The sequence below is a fragment of the Diabrotica virgifera genome, chromosome 9, assembly GCF_917563875.1.
Source record: "Diabrotica virgifera virgifera chromosome 9, PGI_DIABVI_V3a".
In the NCBI taxonomy this organism is placed as follows: domain Eukaryota; kingdom Metazoa; phylum Arthropoda; class Insecta; order Coleoptera; family Chrysomelidae; genus Diabrotica; species Diabrotica virgifera.
This window is the reverse complement of record NC_065451.1, coordinates 97844616-97862531: the sequence shown is the minus strand read 5'-3', so window position 1 is coordinate 97862531 and position 17916 is coordinate 97844616. Positions and strand designations below refer to the sequence as shown.

At 33.6% G+C, this 17916-nt stretch overlaps 1 long non-coding RNA gene across 1 annotated transcript; it reads left to right on the top strand.

Annotated features, from left to right (window-relative positions):
* Positions 1 to 15896: 15896 nt before the first annotated feature.
* Positions 15897 to 17588, top strand: LOC126891891 (uncharacterized). Its single transcript, XR_007700604.1, has 2 exons — positions 15897 to 16276; positions 16694 to 17588. It is a non-coding gene; the product is annotated as an uncharacterized LOC126891891 (long non-coding RNA).
* The last annotated feature ends 328 nt before the right edge of the window (positions 17589 to 17916 follow it).

The following is a 17916-nucleotide window of genomic DNA, read 5'->3' as shown; positions in this document are numbered from 1 at the left end:
ATGTCACCCTAAATTATTTTGAATTCACTAAGACTACACATTTTATATTATAGCTTTATAAATTTAATAGGTTCCGCTATGGAAGTGCATGATCATTTTGTACAAGTTATCAAAACCTTTTAATCTATTAAATACTTTAAATTTATAACTTACCATTTATGGCGCATGAGGAAGTTGGTTGGCACCAATACTTAAATACAAATAGGATTTAAACAAACTTTAGGTTCTCTTTTAAATTAACACCCCCCCCCCTACCTCCCTCTACACACCTGTCATTAAACATTCCGCTTCCTTTGACCTCGTTGACGTGGCATTGCCACGACTGCAATATTAACAATACTACCAACCAACTTTCTTTTCTTTTTCTTTTTCTTTTTCTTCGTTATAACTTTCACGTTTTATATCTGTTTTCATTTACTAAATTTAAATAGACTAGGCTAATCAATTTATCTTACTCATCTACAATTATGCAACAGGTGATATGCTTGTACGTTAGATTATGCACTGCCTACTTACACTTAAACTCAACACTTCTTCTCTACTTTAATTCTTCTCTACTTGAATACTAATGTAGAATAATACATCTGTTATCTTTTAATCATGTACTTTTATTATTGTTACAACAGTTTTTCACAATAGTGGTTACACATATAGTTTAGATTTGGTTATTAATGCTATAAATTAACAACTATCTTTTTTGTAAAATTTGAAAATGCTGTATACTTTATGTTACTAAGAGATTTAATTGAAATAGGCAACTACTGTACAACATTTGAGAAGAAGTGTTTTGACATTTCAGATAACCTACATCTGTCTACACTGTCAATATTCCCTCTTGAAAACACAAAAACTAGACTTCAATTTAGGAAGTAAAAACTAAGTTAAATAGTAATTGGGGAAATGTAGTGCTACCTCCCTTAAAAAACCTTTTACCAATAATTGTTATGTCTTTGTGCTTTTAAACCCTATGTGTTATGTGTTAATTTATTTATTTAGTTAAAAACTATTCTCAAGTAAGTGCCTACACTCTTCCATTAATATTTCGTTTCTTTCTTTTTCTTTGTACATATCCCATTATACAATAGCTCAAACAAAATAATCTTTAATTTTATCAATTTCTTAACTTTTTTCAATTTTTCAATTTAAAGTTTCTTAACCGATGTTTTGATAATAATATTTTTTTCATTTAACTAACTAGCTTTCCTTTAATTTCTATACACTTCATAGTTTCACAGTGTATGGCACTTACTACTTCATAATATTATGATATTATTATACTTATGACATCCCTCAGTTAATTTACTGAGAACAACATATCTTAAATTAGATTAATTTATGACAACAATTTCCTATTTGTCATTTCCTATGCTTTGACCTCTGCCCGCATCGTATAACATCTACGAGCTTAGACCATCACATTTGTACAAGATCCTAGAATAACATTTCATACTTTGCTACAATTAATACGCAACTCCTGGAGCATTGTCTTTCTCCATTCGAACAAAACATCACCCGTTTCACATACGCATCTTCCTTCAGGATCCATTCCAAATTCGAAATCTTACTGTGTTTTAACCTACGTAACATGTCTGTTTACCCTATCACTATCCCAACAAACCAATTAGCATAATTTGGACGTACTAATATGACAACAACTAAGTTGCAACGCAATCCTTGTAACGGCATGTAAGTAGATTAGAACAATATTACTATCTCTTTTATTATTACTACTTTGAATTTGGAAGCATATTTAAGTCAGTTTATGTTTATTTTGTTTTTTAATGGTTAAAAATTTTAATCTCAACAAATTCAAACTGTATGCACCCATTTGCACATACATGCCTATGAGCATTTTTACTCATAGGTTTGACTTTGTATATACCAATATTCTGAAATGTCAACAGTTGCAAACCTTTATTTCAAAAAAATTTTATAAAAAATTTTTTTAAATTTGGCTTTCTATTAACATCTCTTCAATCAGACACTGGTCTAACACAAGTTTTCTCTTATTGTAGCATTTAACTACTTGTAACGCCGACCTGAAGATGATCTGTATATTGTAGAGATCGAAACCGGTCGTCAAAGTATAATTAAATGATTGTGAGTAAGTCTGTGTTTCATTACTATATTTAATATGGACTCACATATGCAACCCATTCAATATTTAAAAAAATAAAACTTGCATCGGGAATTGAACCCTTGAATTTCGTGCCGCTTTGACTCGTAACCGAAGCGTAGACTCTCTCGTCCAATCGCACATTATTTATCATATGGAAAAATACGGTAACTGAATGTTTTACTGTTTGACAATTGTTTTGAAAATTAAATTATGTAGTTTTTTGTGGAAGAAAATATAAAAATATAACAAAACAGTAAGAAAACAATATATTAGATGAAGATTGGTAGAACTTTTGTTGGTAATCAAATTAAGTATGTAAATCAAAGCATTACATATCTACTAGATAAATAAATCTACGCCAAAAAATCATAATTTAAAAATAAAAATCGAACCTAATTTGGGATTTCTCTCTAAAATCCGCATTCTTGAGAAAATAAATGTATGTATTTCAACCTAATCCAAATGTATAATTACAATATGATTATAATAAAAACTACTTACCAAATTAGAATGAGTTTTTCTTGTCCAAAATAGTCCAAAAGTCCAAAAATATAGGTATATGAAAACTATTTAAAAAGGCAGTATAACTATTAACTAACTTTTGTTTGTTGTTTCTTTTCACACAAATTTTTACAGCTGTGCCACAGCCGCCATATTGAATAATTTTTGACATGTCATTTGAACATCCAATCAGAACAAAGTTATAATGCGCATGCGCCCGGTCGCTAGGTTTTCCCATATAAAAATTTACCCTCTATCGCCGGTAAAGAAGTATAACTTCAAAAAACCCAGTTTGATTGGTACACCCGGTATACAATGAAAATTTACCTGTCTATCAACAATGTTATCATAGCTATATTGTTAAATAATAAGGCTATAACATATTAAAAACATTACTTAAATCGGACCAAAGGTTTGGGAGATACGAGACATCAAAAATTACCCATTTTTTTAGGGTGCCCGTTTTTCGTGCCGGTGAGTGTAGATTAAATTAGAAGTTCATTGTAAAAAAGGAAGTAAACAAAAACACGAGAAAAATGAATTTATATAAGTAAATAGGTAAGTAAATATTATAGATTGAAATAAGTACAGAAAATATATAATTATAGAGATATATAATCACTTATTGTACCTTCATTTAAGGCTAACTTTAAAAGTAAAGCAGATCTGCCATTATTCATGTTTAAAAACAAAAGGCACACAAAACACTAAGTACGATTAGGACCGCGAATCTACAACAGATAAATGTCTGGAAACCGTTACACAGGGTTGCCAAAAAACGGAAGTCACACCGAGCGGTGTGGTATACGGAAGACCCTACGCGTTGTGTACATAACCTGTATAGTAGCACGGGAGCGACACTAGCGCTGGTGATATACCGTCGAACTAAAATCTGATCTTATGAGTATGTTAGATACGATATGACTTCCAGCGAAATTTTTAATATAAGCCTTCTGATACCATCTAGTAGCCAAATTCGTAAAAATATAGGCAAAACGTTGTGACTTCCGAAATCGGAAGTCATAACGGTATATATGAAGTAACAACGTATTACGAGAATCTACTTTGGAAGTCACATGGATACATGTATCAATATATATATATATATATATATATATATATATATATATATATATATATATATATATATTATTACATATTCCATATACCAAGATTACATATACAACTCTTCCATATATAAAAGGTTTATCCGAACAACTGATGCATCTTCTAGCCCAACATAACATAACAGTGGCTCATAAAGGAAACAACCTTTTAAATAAATATTTCACCAAACTTAAAACCAAAACTCCCAAACTCAAAAAATCACATGTTGTTTATGAGATACCTTGTACAAACTGTGATGGTGTCTACATTGGGCAAACAAGTCAACTGGTTCAATCCAGAATTCGTTCCCACAAATACGACAAAAACAACACCACTGCACTGACAAAACACGAGAATGGGAAGAAGCATACATTTGACTTCGAAAACACAAAAATTTTAAAAACTGAGAAGAACAAAAAGAAGAGGGAGATTTACGAATCAATAGAAATAAAAAGAAACAAAAATTCAATCAACGATAGGAAAGACACGGATAACCTAAATAGAATTTATTTTAATCTAATTTAATTAATAATAAATCACACCATCAATAAAAAATTCTTAAAATAACATATTTCCACTTTGTATCCCTTCACAACATAAAAGATACGCTCCTGTAATTAACTATAAAATATGTTTGGACAGTAAGCAATGAGATATCAACACTCAATTTTTAATTTGTGTCTGTTCATCGTCGTTAGTGTGTCGTTTTACGTGTTTGGTAAGTTTTTAATATTTTTCTAAAATAATGTATTGTCTTTCATTTGTAATTTTAGAATCAATCTTGACAAAGGTGAGAGATATCCACCGAAACGTTGATTGTGTATAAATGGAAAATAAAATCTAGTTCCAAATTTAAAACCTAATCTTTGAACCTAAGCCCAAGAAAAACAATTTTGTTATATATACTTAGTATGGTTCAAGAACATCAATAAAACTATATATATATATATATATATATATATATATATATATATATATATATATATATATATATATATATATATATATATATATATATATATATTCTGATAACTATCTTCTAGATAACTAGAAAATCAATTTTCTTCTAAAAACTTTGATAAGTACTTCGACATTGACATTGACTTTTTTTGTTATATTATATTATATTATATTGGCTACAATAAGAAGAAGAATTTTAGACTCAGGTTTGAGGAGACGCCGACGCCGAGGAGACTACTGTGGCGAGAGCCAACAAGAGCTGCACAACTAGCCACACACGAATTCGTCGGTTATCACTATTTAAACAGATTCTGGTCTCGTCTGAAAAAAGCACAAAACTGTTGGGGGAGCTGTATGTGTTCTTGAGCCTACTGGAGGCGGTCCAAAATATATCTAGGTTGTAGCTGAGGAACTCTTATTGGTCGACGACTCCTCAAACCTGAGTCTAAAATTCTTCTTCTTAGTGTAGCCAACGATACTCTGACTCCTGTAGCATGCCTGAATTCTCTTTGGAGGTCTGGTACAAACATAGAAGAATTTCTACAGATGGAGATTCTGATATATCTATTCTGTCGATCATTGGTAACTCCAGGTCTACCAGACCGAGCTCTATTCCGTATCGAGTTTGTCTCCAGGAACCTATTCCATATCCGTGAGACAACACTCTGAGAAACACCCACTCTTTCCGCCACGAATCGCTGTGAATGGCCTTCTTCAACTAAATCGATAACTCTTATACGGTCCAACTCAGAAATTAAAGTACGATTCATTTTTAATTACGTTTTCAAAAATTTCACCAGAATAAATTTTTCAAATGTTTACACCTTGGCAAAACCAGGTCAATTAAATGGGTAATCAAATAAAATAAAAAACCAAAAATGGTATATTTTTTATAAAAAAGGCCCATTAAATATGTGATAAAGATACGGATTTATAAAAGCGTAAACATCGTGAATACGAAGGTTGATGCATAACTTTTGAAACTATGTGTATTTGCAGTATGTCATTATAGTAATGTGCATAAAAGTCCGGGATAAGATTTTTATTGAGAAGGTCCTTAGATCAGTTTTTTTGTGTTCCGATAGTGGAATTCTTTGCAAGTACGCAGGTTGAAAATTTAGGGTTTCCAGAGGCTTCAGTTTGTTTTCTTTAAAGCTTCTCACAACAACTTCTTCATAATTTTCTGCGTTGAGATTCCTGAGACTGCTCCAGTGTATAGATGGGGGAGATTTCAAATTACGCTTTATTTGTTTTTCGATGAGACTATGAACGTTATCGGCTTCGTTCTGTGTGTGACCGGTGATCATAAATGTATGTGTAATTGATCTAATATTGTAGTTTAGGACGGCAAACATGTAGGCAGTAATGACAAATTTGTTCTTCTGTTGTCCGCAGCAGTTATCAGATAAGAATATTATGTCCAAAGGTTCCTGACTTTGATCACTGCATGTTTTCAAATATTTGAGCACACAGGATCCAATTTCATTCGCACCGCGTTTAGCTGTGACCTCAGTCCACAAAAAACAGTGGACATCGCCGTACGCCGACTTGCTCTGTTGTGGGTTTGACAACTCCGTCATTGTGAAATTGTACGAATTGTGATTATATTTATAATAGAATGAAGACACATCATCATTGGGACACTGGAACACTGCTTGAAGGTCGTAAGCTAATACTTTATTTTTTGGGGTTATGCCTAGTCTCTCCGCTTCTTTTTGCAATCTGCAAGCCAGTTTCTCTTCATGATCTTTGGCATATTTCTCCTCCATTTCTTCTCGACTTGATTGATCTGCATTACCATATGCGACACAAAGGTCGCATTGATCTTTTTTAGGGGTATGAAATGAAATATTGAATTCTTTGTTGAACACGTGATAATATGTATGATAGGTGTGTACCCGATTAGAGCCATCCAAATATATCTTCACGGGTAATTTTATTAGCTAAGTAATACCACAATTACTAATTTCAACTTTATGAAAACTAACAAATATATCGAACCATTGTCAGTTTGCCATCTTCTCACCAAGTGTCGTTCGTTGTTCGCTTGCGCGGACATCGGCACAAGTGCAGTTTTTGCGCGGTGTGGAACCATACACCGTTGCCGGACTGACCTTAAATTCTTTAACTTAAAGTCCTAAACATTCCCCCCACATTGAAATAGCAATTTCAATATAAAAATGTAACAAGTTTAACTGAAAAACATAAAATTGGTCCTAACCAATGTTTATAATATGTAACGTAAAAAATGAACACTTAATCACTATGATTGTCCTGGGAGTGGACACAATTTTGAAATAGATCGTTTATATTCTCCCACTTGAGTTCTGACCAAAACAACTCTCACATTTCCATCTGGACCACGGAATAGTTCCTTCACTCTTCCTAGTCGCCACTGGGATGGCGGAAGATCGTCTTCCTTGATGATAACTAACTGTCCAGTTTTAAGATTACTGGTATTCTTCAACCATTTGTTTCGTTGCTGCAATTCAGCAAGTTACTCGCTCGACCATCTACTCCAAAAATGTTGATGGAGCATCTGTACATGTTGCCAACGAGACAGATGACTGACTGGAATTTCCTTTAGACTTGGATCAGGAGCTGCAGTGAGCTTTCGTCCGATAAGGAAATGGGAAGGTGTTAATACTTCAAGGTCGTCAGGACTAGAGGAAAGAGGGACCAAAGGACGGGAGTTTAGAACAGCTTCAACCTGTACAAGAAGAGTACCAAAATTCCTCGTATGTAAGAGGAGAGTTAACCAATATTCTCCTTAAATAATGTTTACATGATTTTACGGCGGCTTCCCATAACCCCCCAAAATTTGGAGCACGTGCCGGAATAAATTGCCATTGAATTCCCTCATTACCCAATGTATTACCAATTGTTTGTGATTCACGTTCCAAAAAAGTTTGCACTTCTCTTAATTCAGTATTAGCCCCAATATAGTTTGACCCATTATCTGAATAAATTTTAAGTGGTTTGCCCCGTCGTTAGATAAACCTTCGAAAACAAGCAATCCAGGCTTCGCTGGTTAAGTCCGATACAACCTCTAAATGAACTGCTTTACTTGAAAAGCACACAAAAAGACAAATATAACATTTAACTATTTGACCACCACGACCACGTTTTGTTTTCATTGGAAAAGGACCTGCATAATCCGTTCCCGTTACATAAAATGAGGATTGACTTCTACTCTATCTTTCGGTAAAAAACCCATAATTTGTTCCAAAGGAATAGGTTTGGATCTGAATCATCTCACACAACTGCGACACACTTTTCGTGCTAAGTTTCGTCCCCCCCAATACCCAAAATTTTTCTCTGACAGTACTTAACAGTTGCTGCGGTCCACAATGTAGCAACCTCTTATGTTCCATTTCAAATAATAATATGGTAAACCTGTGTTTCGCATTTAATAGACGAGGGTGTTTCTGTGAATAAAGAATGTTTGCCAAGTTTAATCTACCCCCCACCCTGAGAAATCCTGCCTGATCCATGAAAGGATTCAAATTAAGGAGATTTTTCTTCCAGTGTTTTCCATTTTCCAATGACCTTATTTCTGCTCCAAAACTTTCTTTCTGTGATACCAATACCAATGCATCCATAGCTTGTTCCAATTCCAAAGGAGATAGTGATCTGGTTACATCAAAAAAAATCTCTTGATCTGATCTTTTTAACAAATCTAAAACAATATGCCACAGCTCTCCTTAGTCTATTTAAGCAACTGAATTCTTCGAAATGAAAGAGTTGTGGGTTCTCTTCAGTAGCTATGTGTGAAACTACTGCATGCCTTAAGTCTGGCAATTCCAATTGTTCCTCTTGACCCAAATTGGGCCACTCTGATTCTTATAATTTTAACCATTCAGGTCCAATCCACCAATGTCGTAAGCCAATAATCTTCGACGGTAACACACCCCTAGATGGAAGGTCTGCTAGGTTGTGCTCTGATCTCACATGTCTAAATTCACCACATTTTACAATGCCTGTAATTTGCAAACATCCGTCTTAAGCCATCCCAGTACCACTGTAGAATCTGTCCAATAAAAGGTATTGTCAATTTTCACGGTAAGAGACGCTCGAACTACTGAAACCAATTTAACCAGTACCAATACTGCACAGAGCTCAAGTCTCGGAATTGTTTGTGCTTTCAATGGAGCTACTCTCACTTTAGAACACAACAAACTTATTGTCACCAATCTATATTGATCTACGCTTCTAAGATACACACACGCTCCATATGCCAATTTTGAAGCGTCTGCAAATCCATGAATGTCCACTGTTACAGCATTCTTGCAAACCACATGTCTTCGAATTCTCAAACTATTTAAGTTTAAGAACTCTGCCCTCAATATTCTCCATTCTGTCTCCAAATTGTAAGGCAATGACTCATCCCAGTTAAGTTTTTGCTGCCACATTTTTTGTAGCAAGTGTTTCGCCAAAAGTACTGAAGGTCCCACCAACCCTAAGAGATCAAAAATCCTTGAGACTTCTGATAATATTGACCGTTTCGTATGCCTATTGTCTTTAGCTGAAAAGTCTATTGCGAACATCAATGTGTCTTCTTTAAATGCCCATATCAATCCCAGTGTTTGATTTTTGTCCTTTTCTCCAATCTGAACGGACCCAGAACCATCCTCTGAACATGCCAATGCGAGCTGCACTTCTTTACTGTTTGTTACCCATTTTCTCAACTCCATACCTCCACCTTTTAAAACTTGATCCACTTCCTTGCACAAGCTTATTGAGGAAATAAAAAATGTAGTATATCAAAGTGTGTAAATAATTTATTTCTTTAGCTGAGCGCTTTCGACATAAACGTCGTCATCGGAGCTAATGGTCAATTGTTAAAAAAGTACCGCTACAAAATTGAGGTGTTAACATTTGCATCTTGTGAAAATAAATTTTGGTTGGATATGCTATGTCCTCCGTACAACCCCAAACAGTAAAAACAGAAAAACGGCCACATTACACGTTACACAAACACAAAAAAACTTTTTTCATGGTATAGGTATCACCCATCCATTGTTGGCCTAGTAGAAACAGCTGACTTTTATTTCCTCTATTCATTCAAGTGTGTACAAACTTATCAGTCTTTCAACTACAAGCCTATTGCTTCTTCTGCTGATTCAGCACCTGTAAGTAGGTCATCTACGAAGTCTTTCAAAATGGTTTGAGAAGCTTCAGTCTGGTCTCTGCACACTGAACTCCTAACTCCTTTAAACATCTTATTGCCAGGTAAGGTGCAGACTTTGTTCCATACGTGACTGTGTTGAGTGTATACTCTTTTAAGTCTGCATCAGGTGATGCTCTCCAAATTATTTTTTGTAAGGACCGTTGCTCATGAACAATCCAAATCATCCTACACATCTTTGCGACATCTCCACCAACTACCACACTGTGCTGTCTAAATCTTAAAAGTATAGAAACTAAATATTCTTGTACCTTTGGTCCATTATATTGCAAGTCATTGAAAGATACGCCTGTATCTGTACTGGCTAAACCATTAAATACCACTCTCAGCCTTGTAGTCTCACTATTTTCATTAATAACTCCATGATGTGGAAAGTAATATGAGATATTATCCAACGAACCATCTGATAATGACATATGACCCATGTCAATATAGTCTTGCATGAACTTGATATACAACTCTTGCAAAGTTTTATTCTTTTCTAATTTTTGTTCCAATTTATAAATTCTATTTAATGCTGATTGCCTAGATAGACCCACTTCTGTTACTGGTTTCTTGAGTAGAATATGAACCATAAATTTTCCATCAGGAGCCCTCTTTGTCGTTTGTTGAAAGATGTTCTCACATTCCATATCTTCCTTTGAAAGCACCTCTTGTCCATCTGGTACTTCTTCTATTTGCCAAAACTTCTCCAATTGTTGACTGATATCTACTACACTAAGATTACAACTAGTAATATTAGATGTGTTTCCAATAAAACTCATTTTTCCATTGACCAGCCAGCCCAACTTTGTTTTCTGAAGCAATGGAAGGTTTGGACCCAACCGAATTTGTCCAACACACAGTAATTCATAAAATATATCCACTCCTAAGAGAAGATCAATATTTCCCAGTTTATGAAATCCTGGATCTGCCAATCGCAGATGTTTAGGAATATTTAACCTTGTTGTAGGTATATTGTGACTGGGAATCATTCCAGTAATTTGTGGAACTATCAGAAAAGATACATTTTTTCTAAAGCCCACCCCAATTGATTCAACTGTACCATTGCACCTATATTTTACTTGTGCTGCTTTGCTTCCAACTCCTGCTAAAGTAAGTTCTACTGGCTTCCTAGGTAAGTTTAACCGCTTTACCACTTCTTCACTTATTAAATTGGGTTGTGACCCAGAATCTAACAAGGCTCTGCATGTACAAGCTTTTCCATTCCCATCAAATATTTGAACTAATGCAGTTGATAACAATACCTCACCAGAAACCGTAGCTCCATTTTCCAACCACACAGAATTAACGCTAAGTGACATACCATTTGATGGACCAACTGATGATTGATTACCATTATTACCAGAGGCAGTGGCACCTTCTTCGCAGATCTGTACAGCAGAAAGTTGACCAACACCTTCCTGACACTTTACTCCCGTGCCTTCATTTTCTGGCCCCCCACTACCGTAATGGAGGAGTGTGTTATGTTTGCGCCCACATTTCCTGCAGGTTCCAGATTGACAATTTTTACTAATATGATTAGTTTTTTGTAAACAATTCAAACATAAACCCAATTTTTGTTCTTGTTTATATCTACCATACGTATTTAATTTAAAAAAACTGGAACAGTTATAGATAAAATGCTTTTCTTTACAGTAGAAACAACAGGAATTTGTTTCCACTGCAAATAGTGTTTTGTTTGATTTGTTTTTCCAATTAGGTTGTCCAATTTTTCCTTTACTGTCACTAGGGTTCTTTTCTTTCCTCATCCTTTCAATGTTTTTCAAGCTATCGATCCTATTCCTTAAAAAATCTTTAAATAGCTCTAGAGCCGCTATTTCTTTTTTAGGTCTAATTTCTTCCCATTTGATGAATGAAAATTGATCTAACTTTTTCGACATTAAATGTACCAAGAACGGATCCCATGAATTTGACTCAACATCAAGCTTTTCCAACGCAAACAAACTTTCAATTATCGTATCCAACATATCTCGTAAATATGTAGCAGATTCTTTTGTTAATGACCGAAATTCTAATAATGAATCTATATGAAAGCCAACTAACAAAGAGTTATTATCATAACGATCACACAACAACTTCCAAATAACCTCATAATTTTCTGCAGTCATTTTACGCATTTTTGCCATCTTTTGTACATCACCATGTAATGTTCGTTTTAAAAAATGAAATTTTTCAATACTTGAAAGTGCATTATTATTGTGTACCAACGAATCATAGGTTTCTTTATACTCCATCCACATGTCCACTGCCCCGCTGAAATTTGGGAGAGGAATAGACGGTAACTTTGGTTTCGCTTGCAGAGCCAATTCCCCATTATTGCTATGATTACTAGAGCTAGAAGCTATCTGAGACCCCACCAGCGACCGTACCAAATGACTTTCACTTTCTTGTAACATATTTTTTGCCAATAAGATCACCCTATAAAAGGAATTTTCGAAGTTATTTCTTTCATCAGAAAGATTATTTACAAATTGCTCATCTGAGGCCATAAGATCTGTCTCACTCTTCAAATTCATCCAATAATCCTAATGCCCTAGCTAACCGACTTTCCAATTCAATCAAAAGATTCTTATCTTGTTTACATTTATTTAAAAAGTCTCAAAGTTCGTTAATTGACCTTTAACAGTGCCACGTGATCTAACTAACTCTTTTTCACGACTTTCCGCCATGACTATTAAATATAAATATTTGCAAAGTTGCCAATAATTAACTAATGCCAATATTTAACCAAACAGTTACCATTAAACAATACCAATCAAATAAAAATAACAAATACCAATAATAATTAACCAAGTAATTAATTATTAAATAGAAATATCTACAAAATTGTCAATAATTAACCAATGTCAATATTTAATCCAACAATTACCATTAACCTAATATAAATGCCAATAAAATGAAAATTACGAATGCCAATAATAATTAACCCAATAAGTACGTAATTATTAACCAGACATCTGCAAACTTGCCAATAAATAACCAATGTCAATATTTAATCCAACAATTAACATTAAACCAATAGAAATGCCAATAAAATGAAAATTACGAATGCCAATAATAATTAACCCAATAAGTACGTAATTATTAACCAGAAATATCTGCAAAATTGCCAATAACTACCCAATCAATCAAATGAAACCGTAATTATTAAATATAAATGTAATATCTTTAAAATTGTCAATAATTATTACCCCAATACATACACTAAATACTCTTCCTGTCACAAATTAAAGAAGTCATAAACAGTAAATAGAAATATGTTTAAAATGGAACAGACTTACGGTTGCAAAATACTCCAATTTCAAAGTTGAACCAAAATTTCCATTTCGCCGGTAACCACGCTAAACCACCGCCATATGCCATGCCATGCCGAGATCGCCATCCATCAATGTAAGCGATCGATAAAAATGTAATTACTAATTTCAACTTTATTAAAAACTAACAAATACATCGAACCATTGTCAGTTTGCCATCTTCTCACCAAGTGTCGTTCGTTGTTCGCTTGCGCGGACATCGGCGCATGTGCAGTTTTCGCGCGGTGTGGAACCATACACCGTTGCCGGACTGACCTTAAATTCTTTAACTTAAAGTCCTAAACAAGGTGCCTGCCTCCGTATGATCAGTTTCTTGTTGTTGTTTAAAATCTTGATAGAGGTCAGCCACTGTTTTGCTCCCATCTATATATTCACGAGAAGTGGAAGCTCTCAAATAATGTAATTGCACTCGTGGGATTGAATTTATGTGCATCTTGATGTCTTTTATTAGAACCGGGTTGATGGTGTGATGATTTTCGTGACGCCCACTCATATCTTTCGTAACTGTACCAGATGAAGTCTTCTTCGCTAAAGCAGTGTGAATCATTTTTTCAGAAATGTCTAAAGTGTTGAGAAAGAACTGCTTGCATACTCTCACTTTAATACCTTCCACTGTAAGATGATAAGCTTTATTCGGATTTCTGGGCGTTTCTGTGTTGCTGTACTTGTACTTTGGTGTCACTTCTTGTCGTACATGAAGTAAGGTATTCTTTGTAAATTTATGTCACCTTGATCCCAAAACTCTTGAAATAGTTTCAATCTCGTTGCATGGTCAATGTTTGCAGAGCATTTTAGTCTGCATGTATCTCCACAAGGGCGCTTGATATTTCTCGATTCTTTAAGATGTTTGTTATAATTCGATATTTAGTTTTTCCCCTTGTTTCTGTTTTCTTTAGACATATTTTTTTCCATTTACTGGGTTGACATAGACGTGTCTTTGATTTCTGCTGATCGTCACTTTCTCGTTCAGAGGATGATGAATCTCTCGTCGAAGATTTTTCACTAAAAGATGGCAAGATTTGATGAGGGACTTCTTGTGTGACCAATGGATCTCTGTGTATTTTTTTAGGATTTTCCAGCACCAAGTTTCAGTTTTTTGCGTTTAGGGATGTCGTTTTCAACTTTATACGTGGGATCAAAATCGCTTAAATCTTTCATCGCTCAAAAACGTCACTTTCGCCATAATTGATGGGAGACAACATGTTGTAGTCAGGCTTTTTTATGCAAATTTTTGTGGGATTGTTAGGATCAACTTCAATCATGAACTGGACATAGTCATGCAGAGTTGATCCATCCCACACTAACATAATTTTGAGACAATGAACTTTAAAGAAAATTTAATATAACAATTTGAAATAACTATGTTTATTAATTTAAATATGAACAAGTTATTTTAAGGTGTTTATTGCATCTTATGTGCGTATTTTAAAAAATAAAGTATATTTATTTTTTTCATTAAATAAAAAAACATTTGGATCATTTCTGCAAAATTGTGTTTCTTGTGGTACAAAGCAAATTTTATTATTTGCAGATATGATCCAAAGCGGTGTTTGTCTGTATTACTGTCAAATTATATTTATTTTTACCAAAGTCTGTACATAAAACAAAGATTTATTTTTGGTAACATATCTTTACATTATAAAAACATTGAAATATTTAAGTTTAGAACGAAGAACAATTATTCGTTAGAACTGTTTCAGGGTCTCTGATTACATACTCGTAGATATTTTTTCTAGAGAAAAAATGTCCAGTTAATATATTTATTAAAATTTTAAGAGGATCATCTGTCGCGAGTTTAATGCTTTTTCTCTATTTAAAAAGTGCACAACGTCGTTACAGAAGTTTTCAGCTCAAAAATCTATAAATCATTATTTTATAGTAATTACTGTTAGATCTGGCAACATTAAAAATCTTAAATCGTTTGATGTCAATGTAAAACTCTAAACTTTTAAAAAGTAAACATTTTTTGTAATGAACTATATGCATAACATAAATACTTATGGTTTTCTATTAAAATTAACGCTTAATTTTTATTTTTAATTTAAAAGAGCTTATCTTCATTTTGTAGGTTAGGTGGTAAATTTTCCATTTTTGCATGGATGGTCTTTGTCATATTCATGATTTTATCGAGTCTGTTCATTTTCACTGAGTTGATACTTTTTATTAATAATAAAAAAGGTAATAATAGAATTCGTCAAATGTTCAAAAAACAAAAAAGCACTACGCTATACACTTTACTATCACAAGCAGCACCTTGGACAGATCTTGGCTGGCGTTGCCTTGTTGCCGCTTACGTTTCTTTGTTATATTACTGCGTTATGGAATGTAACACTTCTGCATTTATAATGACCAAAGAAAATTGCGAGAATAACATTTGCTGATATGATTTTTAAATCATTACGACAGTGTTAAGGTGAAACAGTAGCGATCAACAGGTAGCGAAAACGCGTTCCAAGGTTGCGGCTGTAATTTTGAATATTTTTTCGAGATATTTGGTACACGTATTCGTAATATAATAAAGAATGGCGGTACAGAGCCCAATTTGAAAAATATATTAATATGTGGAAATTACTCGGTAATTAAATACAATATTAAAAAAACGAGCCTGTAGCGCCATTAAGAAGAACAAAAAAATACACTTTCTTCAAATAAACTTTTTTATCCGATGCCTAGATTTTGTGTCATTTTGGAACTACTATGTAGCAGTCACGTTACTAATTAAATTAATTCAAGTAAAATTGGATGAATAATACCCCTCCGTGACGCCCATGATCGAATTAGAACGACTTGTTACCAGAAGAGGGCTTTCGTTCCCACGTTGTCGATGTGATCGATTTTCGATACGGACAGTAGGTCAGGTAGCTCGCCATTGATACGTAGTGATTTTTGATAATTGTGGACGAATCTGGGAAAAATATGGCATAGAAGTTAAATATTCTACATAAACATCATTGAACAACCAAGAAAAGTTACCAGTAAATCTCTAGAGGGTATTTAGGAAGCCGATTGATATAAAAGAATGTAAAAATATACCACGTGGAATTTGCCGTGAGAGAGGTAGTTTCACTACGTATCATATCCCAGGTAATATAATTAAATTATTTATTCTTATAACATCGCTTTTGGAATACATATAGGTACATCATATTTTTTTTTGTTTGTCACCAAACATATTAAAATCGTAGTTTCATGTCCTTCTATCATTTTTTGTATTCAATAGCCGGTAGTTTTTGTATCATTTTTTTTCTAAGTACAATAAAAAGTTCTAGCTTTGGGAAACGGTATATACGCGCAAGCGCAAAAATATCTTGAAGTGACACTGACTAATTTGACAAGGCATAACCTAATGTTTATTCTAATATTTATTAGTACTTTTACCTAATTAGCACTATTACCTAATGTTTTTGACAGTAATGTTTTGTTTGAGTTCGGTGAGGATGGATGTTAGCTGTTGCAATTATTATACGGAGAGGGCCTGAATTTCTCAAATGTTTATTTTAGGTTCGTCTACATTCTATAGTTGTTACAAGCTATAGTCACCTTTTGTTTTTTTTTGGAATGGTTTGGATAACAATAAGATAACTCAAGCACCATTACCTAACCTTACCGTCACCAGCATAGCAGCCGTTTTTGCTTTATTCCCAACAGACTTCCAAATTCGTTGGATTTTGGTAGTGCCTTGAAGGAACACCCTTATAGGACCTTTTTTTTGTGGAAACTTCTGTTGGATAAGTTAAGTTTTTATCTATCTAAATATATTGATTCTTGCTCTCTTGTATTTAGAACCAATGTAAGCTTTTATATGCATATTTAAGTACCTATACTACATATAGTTTTTGTAGTAAATAAGGGAGTTTTGATTAACAAACTGATATTTTAAACTGAACAAACCAGGTAATGGTAAATAATAATAATAAAGTAAATTAATCTAAAATTTTGTTAAGGGAAGGGGTCATTATTTGTAGAGGTTTTAAATAAAGTGGAAAAGTTTTATGTTATAAATTTTCAAATAATATTTGTATAAAGAGCATCTGACCGTACTCATTTTTTCTTGATAGCTTTATATATCTCCCAGTGTCTGTGCGTAAACATAGTATTTACACACAGATCTGGCATTTAGGTAGTTTGGACACCTGTCAGTCCTATTGATTATTAGATTGCATAACTAACCTTAGTGTTAAGACTCTCTAGCTTTCTCACGGACTTTGATTTTGTTTTCCCTAGTACCTTTTGGCTTTGCGCAGTAGCAGTGATATTTTATTTGTTAGTGGCTGTCAGGTCGTATTCTACTTTAACACCACTCACTGTTACTGTTAATCAGTTTTATATAGATATGTCAAGTATTGATATATAATATATGTTGTTGAAATAAATAAGAATATATTTGTTGTTACTATTTTTTGCTTTTATTTCAGTTCCTACTAACAATAACTATAGCAGCACAAGGTAATTATTGAATTTTTTTCAGGAAATTGTATTAAGTGTCATTTATTTAGCTTATTTCTTATTGTTCATTACTTCAAAAAAAAAAATCTCAACCATTGTTGAGTTGGCGCCCATTCTTCTTCTCTCTTTATCGTCCTTTTATATTGATCTATCTCCAGTGGTTTTATCTAGTTGCCTTCTATTATGTTTTTTATTAAATAGGTCTCATTTTATCCCTTCTTTGTTTCCATATTTCAAAGCCAGTATTCTGTGCAATAAAGCTAGCCCGAATCCCCACT